This window comes from Uranotaenia lowii, chromosome 3 (assembly GCF_029784155.1).
Source record: "Uranotaenia lowii strain MFRU-FL chromosome 3, ASM2978415v1, whole genome shotgun sequence".
NCBI lineage: Eukaryota > Metazoa > Arthropoda > Insecta > Diptera > Culicidae > Uranotaenia > Uranotaenia lowii.
This window is the reverse complement of record NC_073693.1, coordinates 133,714,329-133,727,588: the sequence shown is the minus strand read 5'-3', so window position 1 is coordinate 133,727,588 and position 13,260 is coordinate 133,714,329.

The window sequence follows — 13,260 nt, the reverse complement described above, 5'->3', positions numbered from 1 at the left end:
TTCAAGAAAAAAAAAGAGCAAATTCACCGAGCCAGATCGTCGGAAGGAAAAACATTACCTACTGAAAGATAGATTCCCAAAACATTAATCACATAGGTAATGAAAATGTCTTTCTTAAATAAAAATCAAAACTTGAATGTATTAGTGTCTTTGTTTCATTTAATTTGGTGACTTACCAGAACAGCATTTAACGGTTGAAGATAAAAACCTTTTTAGACAGTGAATGTGAATCCCAAAAAGGTAAAATTTACCTTTTTCCAGGTGAAAAGAAAAACGGTGCAATGCACCTTTTCACAAGGTGAATTAAAAAAAGATTAAATTTGCCTCGAAAGAGGGATGAATAAAACTACCCTAGTTACTCGGTAAATTTTACCTTTTTTCCGTGAAATATTTTAAGATAAATTTAGAATTGCTCCCTGGATCACAAAAAAAAATCACCAAACCATATTGCCCTCAATTCCCCTACTTTTTTGTGGAATTATTTTGAAGCATCCGCCAGAAGTGGTGGATAATGTCGACCAGTATAATATGGCTTCATGATCTTATGGGGTCTTCGAGATCGTGACTTGGTGGTTTTTCACGGTTCGAGTGTTGTTTCAGTTTTTTCTCCCCTCTCCACATTGTTTCAGCAACATTCTTGGTTTCAACACTTTTTTTCCGAACTTCCAGACGCCAATGTCCAGTTTTTTGTCCCGCATTCTGTTGCTGGTTGACTGGTAAGCACGAACAATCTTTTTTCAACAGTGGGAATACACAAATTGCTACAGTTTTGGGAAATTGGTGTGAGTTTAAAAATGTGTTAGCAAGATATTTGTTTCTTCAAAAATGAGACAAAATAAGAAAAAGACCAAAGAATGGTCACATTTGCGGTTTCAAGTTGCATGTCAATTATCAATTAACAAATCTAAAAAAACTTCATAACTAATGCAAGTTTTTTTAGGCAAAAGGGTTTTTGAAGTGGCTTTGTGAATTGTTTCGTACTTTTTCTAACAGATATTAAATAACATGATTCATATCATCTAAATTCAAAAGAATAACTTAAATAGACATGTTATTTTACCAAACATAATCTTGAATCACTGTTTTGTATTGCGATATTCGATGTATCATGAATTATGTTCCGAGTTGAATATTTTTCATTCCACATAATTTTGATGCATATAAAAATTATTAAATAGTATGAATAATTAGTGAATTATTCAATAAGAGTTCCAGCATTCAATTACTGCTAAATTCAAATGTATACCAAAAATCTCGCTATTTCACTTCCCGGCAGGAGTATGACCAACTCCCTGTGAATCTTTCAAGTATTTAGATGAAAAAATATGGCTCCAGCTGTCACGTGGTCGGTCGTATTTGTATTTTCGCTCAAAATTGGAGACTTGCTGGCTAGCCTTTGGGCGGCTGCCTGGTTGATTCCTAGTCAAAACCCAGAAAACAACATGAGACAAAAAAAAATATTTGTATGGAAACCAACATCCAACAGTTATGCTGGTGGCGTCATTCTCGGCAAAGGAAGAGGAGCTTTTAAAACTGAAATAACGAGAGGATGCACAAATGAAAACAAAACACCATCCTAGTCATATTCGTGGAGTAGCATTGTTTCGTCGAGGCCGTCACCAGGGAAACTTTAATTCTACTTAATCCAGAATAGGCATACGGTGACGGCGCTCCACACGAGCATGGGATATTGCAGTAACTGTTCCGGGGGTGGATCTCAGCTGATTAAGGACTGGATTTCAAAAGAATAAAAGCCTGTTTCAAATAAAAGTCAATAAATTATTTATTCAAACATATAGTACATTGACACAAAAAAAAACAATTCTTATTGAACCATAGAAATATTGAACCGAAAAAAATTCTTCTGTCAACCCTCCATTTTTGAATTGTGTTTTTCAAAAATTCCGGAGAGGGTAATAAATAAAGTATTAGATTTTTATTGAAGATAAATTACACAAAAATTCAAACAGTTGAGATTTTTTAGTTTTCGATCTATGATATCTCGATTTTTCGGTTTTGTGAAATACAGATTGTATGCAATTTTGTTGCTTTCAAGATTTTGTACAATTTGTTCCAATTTATTGGAAATTTGAATTATTTTTTAATATCTCTTCCCACTCATGATGCCTCAACTCCATATGACAAAAAAAGACGGAATTCAAATATGTTTCGGTATCAATACTGACTCTTTATTGAATGAACCCAACGATGTACGAAAGAAGTAAAAGAAACAAAGAAATAAATACTCGATCGCGTTTCCTCGCAGCGGTTGACATACATTATGTCTAAGCACGATTTTGATACAATCCTGCTGATTCCGGATGTAGTTTAAACAGCTGATTTCCGTTTGTGTTTTTGTTTACATTTCAACTCAAAATTGTGTGTAACTTGAGCTCCATTTTTCAAAATTTTTGTTAAAATAAGAAGCATTTCCCCGGAAAAGTGCAAAAATAATCCCCGAAAAAGCGCTAATCAGGTCCGGTGGACAAAACATTGGACCGCAAAGTCATGTTTGCGCACCGTCCATCGTGTCAAGATCAGATTGGGTTTAATGATATCAGAAGAAGCCAAAGCGTAGTTCAAAATAAGCTGCTTCCGTCAAATCAAGAGCTCATTAATGGGTGGTAACTAAAATTTTGGTATTTTTTGAGGCCCCAATACTCAAACATAAACGAGCTCAGAGAAAAATTTTGTTTTGTTTATGTTTACCCAGTTTTGCTCAAAATGCCGTCGAAATTAGAAGCGTTTTGCGAGCACGTTGTGCAGTAGATTGAGTCGATTTGGGGTCATTTCTGAATTTCTCAAACCTTGAGGTCTAAAAAGCTTCGTCTCGGTCTAAAACTCAACCATGTTTTTTTGCAGAATTCATAGTAACGTTTACATGAGTAAATTTGAACTTTCATGTTTGTATGGGAAAATTTAATATTTTGTACTGAAAAATCAACTTTATTTTGGTTTCTTCAGTGGAATATTAATAGAATTTATTGTTTATCAATGCGAAAAGACATACCTCTGTTTAACAGCTAATAACTTTTTTGCCTAATAAGATACGAAGTTACGGTTTTCGACAAAGTTGTTCAGCGAAAAATTTGCTTTAGGAATTTTATAATTTCAATAAAAACTGCCAGCTGGCTCAGTTCTACAGAGGAGACCAAAATGAAGTTGATTTTTCAGTACAAAACGTAGTAAACGTTACTTAAAAATTCTGCAAAAAATCAAGGTAAGTTTTAGCCCAAGACGAAGCTTATAGACCCCAGGGTTCGAGAAATTCAAAAATGACCCCTAATCGACTCAGTCTATTGTACAGTTCAACGAACTGCACAAAAATCTTGGCAAAAAGTATACATTGGAAAATTTTAAAAGTGAAAATGTGGCTGCTTTTACTGTTCACCATATCCTAAAATCCCCAACAACTACTCGCAAGCAAATAGTGGCAGACCAGCGAAAATTATGGACGCAAAAGGACTTCGTTCTCTTTCTCGTGCCTTTAACAACAAAGATTCACTGTTCTCACCTGTACATTGGCAAGACATTGAAAAAAGTTGGAATTATTTAAGTGCTGAAATAAGTCAAGAACCCCGGAATACATTGAAGATCAGATTTCGACTCTTAAATCCCAATGCCGATAGATGTTATAAAATTAATCAAGAAAATGTTTTGATTTGAACAGTTTACTACGAGACGTCGAGCTGAACGGTTGGATTTTAGTGCGGTGAAAAATTGAACTCGATATGGTCTCACTAATATTGCGATAAGGTGTTGTTTGAGGTTAGAACTGATTATCACGTGTTAAAATGTCGGCGAACAAAGTGCGAGTTAACACGATTCGGTTTTCCTTCAGAAAGGAATCAGCGGAACCAACAGAAGCTGAAATGTTTCAGTTTTGCCAAGAGAGAAACATCAAGCCGGATGACGTGTACTCTGTTCATAAAGAAAAGGATTCACGATCAATTTTGGTTAAATTCAAAAACGAAATTTTGAAGACACAATTCATGCAGAGTGTGCAGCCAGTTCTCAGTTTTCAGTACGGTAACGGATTTACAGCCGAAGTTGCCGTGACGGATGCAGAAAAGGATGTCAAGTATGGTAGAATTTTCAACATTCCTCCAGCTCATATTCAATAAGTTGTCTAATTTTGGAACCATAAGACAGCAAGTAAGGGAGAAGTACCATCCCAGCACGGGATACCCAGTTTTTTCTACAGGAAGAGGAGCCTACATGGAAATTGAGAAAGAAATTCCCCCCCAGATTCGCTTTGGTCATTTCCTGGCACATCTTTATCATGATGGGTTGATCAATAGGTGCTTTTGATGCAAAAGCACAGACCATGTGAAGGCCAATTGTCCAAGTCGCAACGCTAAAACGCCACGTGATTCTATTCAAAGCCGTCTTTTTAGTAGCGTCGTTGCTGGAAGTCAGACCACAACGGCACTTCTTCCAGATGGTTTGCTTGATAGGTCATTGGAAAGTTCGATGACAGTTCTCGCTACTAGCAGTTCTAGTACATTGCGCAGAGCTTCCGATGTGCAAGCCACTCATCTTGAGGAAACTACACAAGTACAATCAACGCTACAAGAGAGTTCCAAAGAGAGCGCAACGGACAAACTTCAACCTGGTAAATTTGAATCGGCAGAGAGGTAACTCAAATCGCCAGAGGGATCGTAACGATCTCTCTGGCGATTTTGCATCATCACATCGTTAGAGAGGAACACACCATACGCGTGCCTTGGGTGAGGGCCATGAATTAAGCTAAGACACGCCCTCCAGAGAAACACACGAACACAATCCGAATCGTGTTTGTATGTTTCCCACCGAGACGCGTGTTCGCCTGCCTGAGAAGTCGACAGCTACGATTGAAAGCACACACGGGACACGGGGACAAAATGCGACCACACCGTACGAGTGTACGATTCAAACTGATTTTGCATGTACGCATTCGTATTTGTTGCCTCTAGGTATCTCGGCAGGACAAACCGAATGAAAATATTTGCGTTCTTGGAGTGTCGCCGAAGTTAACCGTTTTATTCTAAGTTCGGTGACTCAACTCTCAATTTTTTGCATGCTCTGTCGATTTCTGAGAGGACGCGCTTACTGGGAAACAGACATCGCTCTGAGTACCGAACCAGAGAATGCACCATCTCATCAATGAAAACGAGTTCCTAAGCGCGGAGGAAGCCCAGAAAGGATGCTGGCAATGAAGGTCACTCATCAAACGATTCGGAGTTGGGAACTGGTAAACTTGAATCGGCAGAGAGGTAACTCAAATCGCCAGAGAAATCGATACGATCTCTCTTGCGATTTTGCATCATTATATCGGTAGAGAGGAACTCACCATATGCGTGTCTCGGGCATGCATGAGTGCTACGAAATCTGAGTAGAAATGCTTAGCCCGCCCCAAGAGAGCGCGATACGAATTGTGCTCGTGTGTTCCTATCGTGGTGTGTGTGTTTGGCTCAGATCTGCCGAATGATTTCCGTTACAGTGGTGTTGATTTGATTAAGGGCATTAAAAACGCAATTTGCCAAAATAATGCTTTATTGGATTAACCCTTTCAGAAACCGTTAACCGCATTTTTTTCTCGTTTGAATGCTTTTTACTTTCTTTCTGCAGCGTACTAAAACAGTACAAATAGAAAACTATTAAATTTATACTTTCTGATCTGATGAGTGTTTTATTAAACTTTTTTTATACTACATTTCTTTTTTCCAAATCATAAAATTCGAAATTGTAATTTCCTACTCAAAATCTCTTGAATTTTTAATACCCGACTAAGAATTGTTTAATAGCGAATAGATTTAATCAGAACAATACAATCAAGCTTCAAAATAGGGAATTTTGATTCATACTTTCTACATATCTAACTTTTGACTCAGATACAGCATTTTAATTCAGATTCAGAATCCAGATTCTTGTTCGGAGTTATCGACTGTGATTCTTATTTGATGTTTTGGTTGTTACATGGCAAACTCAGTCTAAAAGACCATCCAACAACCAAAACATTGTAGATATCCAGCTTTAGAATTAAGATACAGAATTCAGATTTAGCGTTCAAATTAAAATTTTAGATAAAGGTTTTCGTGTTAGATTTTAAATTTAGAATTCAGATAAAGATTTCAGATTTATTTTTCAAACAAACAAGCAAACTTTTTTTTTTTTTTTTTTTTTTTTTTATTATTTAAAACATCTTAAAAACTAATTACACATTTCGGTTACATTGGATAACACATTATTTTCTTACAACATTTGTCCTAGCATATATTCAAATTACAATCAAAATACTTTTTAACTAATTGCCTGTGATTCCACCTAAATTCCCGTACGCTTTTCTGGAACATGTACAAATTAATATCGGGAAACCTATCTAGACAATATGATACGTAATGAGCTACCAACCAGATGGAAGCTTTTTGTTTTGGATTTGTTGTATCGATTAATAAAATGTCAATAATGTTCACATAAATTACTCCAAACCGTTTTCTGAGAATCATGTCAACCCATTTTTTTACATCTTTAATAGAGCTACAAGTTTCAAGTCGATGTTTATTTGAGTCTACTTCATTGCAAACATCACAAAGTTCATTATCAATATGACCAATGCCGTAGTCATGTAATTTTTTTTTATTCGTTATTATATCATTTAATAGAAAATATATTTTGGATCTATCTAAAACGGACAAAAAAGGATAGTTCATAACTTTCCAAAACAGGTCCCATGGAACTTGTGGGTGTATTTCTTCGATTTTAGGCTTAAAAATGTTCTCATAAATTAAACCTCTATAAAGTTGCTTAGTTGTTTCCATCAACGGACTGTCTTTTAATCTCCTGGCTTCAAGAACCCATTCTTTGCCATTTCTAGTCAACCTCTCTAAGTTTCTGAAACTCAAAATATAACTTTCTTCATTATTTCCAAAAATTATGTTTCTCATAAACAATGCTTTGCATTTCTGTTCCGGGTCAATAAGGCCCAAACCTCCTCTGTCAATGTCCAAGTAAAGTTGCCTTCTATCTACACGAAATATGCTATTTTTCCAAACGAAATTTCCAATTGCTGACTTTATTTTAGCTAGATGTTTGTTTTTTGGCGGATAAATTTGAGCTAAGTACCAAAGTTTTGATAGCAAAAATGTGTTAACGTACCATAACTTCAATTTTAGTTTTTACTACGACAAGTGACTTATTTTGTCTCTTTTCCTCTTAATTAAAAAAAAATCAATGAAATGCAGTCAAACAAGTTGGATTTTCCCTAAAATCAGGCGATATTTTAAAAAAAATTATATAACAAATGACAATGTATAAAAAAATTCAAAAATCTGTTAAAATGTTATAATGTTACCATACCCCAATGTTACCATACACGATCGATAGCCGAAGAAGAAACTTTTGGAGATGAGTTACTTTAGAAAATCGTGAAAGTCTGCACACGTACCGTACGCAGGTATTCAATGCAACTTTGAGTCGATCTATAAAACTGATTTGAGCATTCGAAGTGATAAATCCACCATACATAAAATGAGGGAGAACGAATGTTTTAAATAGTTCGATATTTGATTGTATATCTAAGTGCTTTGTGTTAATATTTAGCACTTTCAAGGATGCGTATTTTAGAATACTTATGCAAAGCGTTATTATTTGTAAAAAACTTTATTATTAATACTCGACGCTCATTCCACTACGAAGTTTTTTTTTGCTCGCTCCACATTTTCACTCTAATGTGTGTTGTGAGCCTACTTTTGAATAATTCTACTGAATCAAAGCAATCGAATGATTCCCTTTTTAAATAAGAATTAATAGGAATCTTTCGATTGCTTTCATTCAGCCACATTTGCACTTTTTCACTTCAGCAATGGTGCCTAATCTAGTTCCTTTCTACCCATTTTTCATCACACTCGCAAAAATCAGGCAAAATCAGGCATATTTTAAAAAAGCAGGGAAATTTAATGGCTTATCAGGTTGTCAGGCTGAGCCTTCAAATCAGGCAAATCCTGAAAAATCAAGCACTGCAAGGCATGGAAAACATCAATGCAGAACTGTTCTCTTCGTTTTGTAAGCATTGACGTAATGATGTGAACGAAGATAAAATCAATCACATAACAAGTTAAACTCGGAAGAAATCAGCCGAATAATTCTTTCTGAATCGAGTTTATGCATTTCTGCAATCAAACGCACTATTCAGGAAAGAAATCGATCGGGGGGTCTAGAACAATGTTTTTGTTTGAAAGCTAGCCTACAAAATACAAAAGCAAAATTTACATCTTATCGTTATTATTTTTTCCCAAGAACATCAAATTTTACATTCAAAAATGTTAAATTTCGAAGAAAATCTGAAGATGATCCAAAAAATACATCAAATTAACCTTCAAATTACCTAGCAGCACTGTAAAAAATTAACAAAAGCATGGTAATAAAGGTCCATGTCCTTGGAAACCACCTTGTCCTTGGAAACCACCTGCACGTGCACGTTGTTGGCGGCTTACCACTCCATGGCCTTTTTACCGTAATGGCAAGATGCCAAATCCGGCCAAAACGGTATGGAAAAACCGTGTTTCTTCAGGAAAGGCAGCAGACGTTTATTCAAACACTCTTTCACGTAAATTTCTTGGTTGACAGTCCCGGAAGCTATGAAAATGCTGCTTTTCAAGCCACAGGTACAGATGGCTTGCCAAACCAGATATTTCTTCGCGAACTTTGGCAGTTTCATGTGCTAGAAAATATCTGCTACCTTTCCCCTTCCTTTTGCCGTATAAAACTCCTGTACCGGAAGCTGCTTGTAGTCGGCTTTGACGTAGGTTTCGTCGTCCAGTACCACGCAGTCAAACTTCGTCAGCATCGTCGTGTACAGCCTCCGGGATCGCGCTTTGGCCGTCGTATTTTGTTTATCATCGCAATTTGGAGTCATTACCTTCTTGTAAGTCGATAGTCCGGCTCGTTTTTTGGCTCGATGCACGGTTGTAGACGATACACCCAGCTTATTTATGGCATCTCGGAGAAAGAGGTTAGGGTTTCGCTTGAAACTACTGGCAACTCTCTTTGTCGTCTTACCGGCTTCCGGTTTTCGATTTCCCCCCGATCCAGACTTCCTGGCTGTCGACAAACGTTCCCCAAACACTTTAATTACATTTGTAACGGTTGATTTGGCAACTTTTAGCGATTTTGCCAGCTTTGTGTAGGAGTAGCTCGGATTTTTGCGATGCGCGAGCAAAATTTTGATACGCTGCTCTTCTTCCTTGGACGGCATTTTGACAACTGAAGAGTGAATTCCAAAATCAAAATAGGAGCAACATTCTACACACACACACACCTTCAAAATGAGGGGTGTTCAGGTTTTTTTAAATGCAAAATTGAAAGAAATACGTCAAGTTGATATTGACCAAATTTTGACCGTATCACCCTTCAAGTCCATAGTTTGAATTTGTTTTGTACGTTTGAAATTGTTTTCTGTTAGTAAAAATTAAATTTCTTAATCTTAAAATATCTATTTCTTCCAAGGCTCGCAAACAAACAGCTCTCCTGATGATACCAAAAAGTATTAAGAAGCACACAGATTGTTGAATGTGAAAGAACAACTTTTATTCTTTGAAATACAAAGAATAAAAGTTGGTATATTTATACTCATTTAATGATAAATTTTTGATATTTAAAAAAGATGGCCATTTTCCAAGAGCCAAATGGGCCAAATGGATAGGAGTCATATCAAATGATTGACTTTGAAGAAAAAATGCAAATGGAAATAGTGGAAGGGCCAAGGGGAATGTAAATTTCATTTGTATTTTGAAGCGTAAACTATTTAGCAATTTTTATAATTTTTGTCCCTTGATGTATGCAGCATCATTGTTTTTTTTTCAATTATAAATGTTTTTACTAGTAAACGTTATAAAGCAAGGTTAAATTGAGAAATAAGAATTTGTAAACAATTATGAAGGTGTTTTGTAGCCTTTATCATCAAGAAAGCTCGTTAAAACCGTCAAACTGGAGACTGATCAATGTTACCCCAAAGCGTCAATTCCCAAACAGCGACGCAATAGATTTTTAAAAATTTAAAGTAGTCAAATAAAGGTCTGCAACCTTGTTTTACGGTCATAGATGTCCAGTACTAGTTTCAGAGATATTAAACATGCCACATTCTCCTAAACAGGAAAAATAATCGAAAAATATTTAAAAAAAAATGATCAATATTACCCCGGATTACGGTACCTACTTTTTGACATCGTGAAACAATATTTAAAACATTCAACATATAGAACCACCATCATAAAACTTTGACTTCCCATGAACCAGGAAATCCGCCGTGTTGTTGTTCCGGATAGAGCTCTTCTGCAGGTGGATTTCCAAGTTGGACCCAGCAAAAAAGGACACCTGGTCCATCTGCATCCTACAGTGCACCTGACTGGGGCTGGCTTGCTGGTGATGATGATATTGCATCATCATTGTCGTTGTCCTCATCCTGCTGCCGGAAAACAATCTGTGTGTACATTTGGAATAAAACTGACAAAAGGGGCTTTGCCGTGTGTGTGTGCCATTTTGTTTGATTACCCGGCTACCAGGGGCATGGACCGAGATACCCGTGGGCGATCCGCTTTTCCAAAAGGCCACTTACTTTGGCGCTGATCTGGGCGGCTTTGTCCGGAATCAAGTGACAGGAGGTATCATCAATGGGTGACTCCTCTTCTCGCTACCCAATTGATATGGTACAAATTTTTATTCGAACGGTTCATTCGATGTTTTCACAGGAGATTATAAAACAATTGAACGTCAATTGAGAAGTTGGGTTTATCAATGCTATGCAGATTTTTGTGATTTTTTTTAAATTTTTATTTACAGAACCCAAAGTCCCTTGGCGTGTGTCTACCTTAATCAACTAATTGATGATTCTAACAAAAAGCTATATGGCTGAAGATATGAAAAAATTCAGTCGCAACAGAAGAATTTTTGTTTTTTTTTACCCAGGATTAAAGAAAAAAAAACTCAAGACATCTTCATCCATCCCACAGGCGTTGTTGGTGTGAATGAAATCTTCCAGATCGCTGCTAATCTTACTCGAGGGCAAATGAATTTTAATTTGATTAACTTGAGCGTTTGCTCAAGTGATTATCCTCAGCTGCTGTTGCGTTCTTCGCAGAGCGATATTATGATTTTAATTGAACGAAGGACATTTTTTCCTTCCCCCTCTACCGCTTGGAGGGTTTTTCATTCATTAACCCAAATAGGACTTAAAGATTTATTATTATCATCAATTTGAGAGAACTGTTTTCCTAAAACTTTCTGCGTACTGCTATTATGGCATCCGAAAGAAACTTTTAAATTTAATGTAGTTTTTTAGATATTTCAATCAAACATAAAGAAAAATTGAATATTTCTATTACTATTCAACAGAGGGTTAAGAAGTTTTTATCCTCTTGGAGCGTCTGGTGACGGATCAATCTTCATTAAGGCTTTTGCTTCTTTATTTAAAAGCGATTGTGGGTGTTGATGATCTGCACAACTCTGTTCTTTAGTCATAAACACAACCTTATATCTGACACAGTCCTTAATCACGACACAGTCCTGCGGTGGAAATATTATGTATTATATGCATTTACAAATAAAAAAAAGCTGAAGTCTTTCAAACAAGACCCTCACTCTTTTATAATATTATTTCACAGAAATACCAAGAAAAACCGTTTCTATAAATGATTTGATTATTTTTTAGAAATTTTTTATTAATAAACCTGCGAGATCTCAATGTTAATAGGTTATGTTAACACGTTCGTCGCCACGTCACCCATATTTGGCAGACGGGTGTATTTCCTGGGCGGGCCCGTCACATCAAAAAGCAGGTGACGCTCTCTTACTGGAGTTTACCGCTCAGCTTCGCCACACGTTTCAAATATGGGAGTTCTCTCTCTTTGCTTTCTCTCTCTGAAAATTTCTTTGGGCCCGGCTAGCAAACTACCAAAATGAGCGTGGCGACGAACGTGTTAAAGCCTTTGTAAAAAAAAATTCATATCAATGCGATGTAGTAGAAGATAGGGTCTTTAATCAAAGATGAACTTTGGAAGATGATTGATAACGATACCTTTAGTCGATTCGAGATTTTCTGTTGTTAATCACAAATCTTTCCGATTGCCAAAATATCAGCAGGAAATCGGAAATGTTAGCTGCCACAAAGCAACAACCTGTTGCTGCCAGTTCATATTTCCAGTCGAATACAAAGGCAGTCCTCCACAGACTAATGGCCCTCGACTGAAGAGTAAAGCCAGTCAGCCCAAGAAAGGATGCTGCTGGCTACACCCACACACAAACATAAACCTCTTGACTTCAAGTTGACAATGAACTCGCTTCATTCCACTCTTTAAGGTATCAACTCTTGAGGTGAAGTTTATTGGATGATTGTCCCTGCCAACAATGTAGGAACGGGACAATTTTTCCCAAAGAGTGGGTAGCTCTCTAAGAGAAGAAAATACAAAGGCAAGGGAGTTTTCCTCTACTGACTTTCCAGATGTTGGGCTGGGGTGCACGAAAGATCCTATCGAAGTTCGTTGTCATCGAACGCTTCGGTGGTTTGATTGAAATTCTTAGCAAAGTGGAGAAGGGTAGGTAAATCTTCACTGAATAGAGATAATAATTGACATGCGGTATTCTTTTTCCTTCCGCTTCGTTCGGTGAATTATCGATTGTTCGAGTTATTCCGGAAGATGAAATCCTCTGAAAGGCTGAATAAAACAAAATAGATGTTGCTGCTGTTCGGAAAGTTTATTCCTTACTTCCTGGTTATCGGTTCACTTTTTACTCTCTCAAGTCCCAACACATTTGGACTTTCAAATGTAAGCATAAATTTCCTGAAAATATGTTTAATGTAAAGCAAAGTTAAGTTATATATTAGAAAGCAATTCTCAGAGCTAAGAAAAAGTGATCGAACGTACTCTATTTTCCTATTAGTTTTTCTCAACCTTCTAAAGCTGTTCGGGTCAAAATGACCCGGAACGCACATTCCAATGATTGTAATGATCATTTCAATATACTGAAAACTGAGATATTTGAGATACTAAGGGTGTAAACTAACGAGAAAAAAATAAAATTTCAGTTTAGAAAATCGGTTTATTGAACAATTAGACACAGTGAAGCAAAGCAATAATTGAAAGGCTTTTTTAGTTAAATTTTTTTTACCGGAAGATCTGAGATAGGAGCCAAAACATTCATTGGACCCCTATATACTAATACAAAATCGGTTAATATTAGTGACCAGAGGAACGCCAACTAACTACAGGTATAATTTCCTCGAAG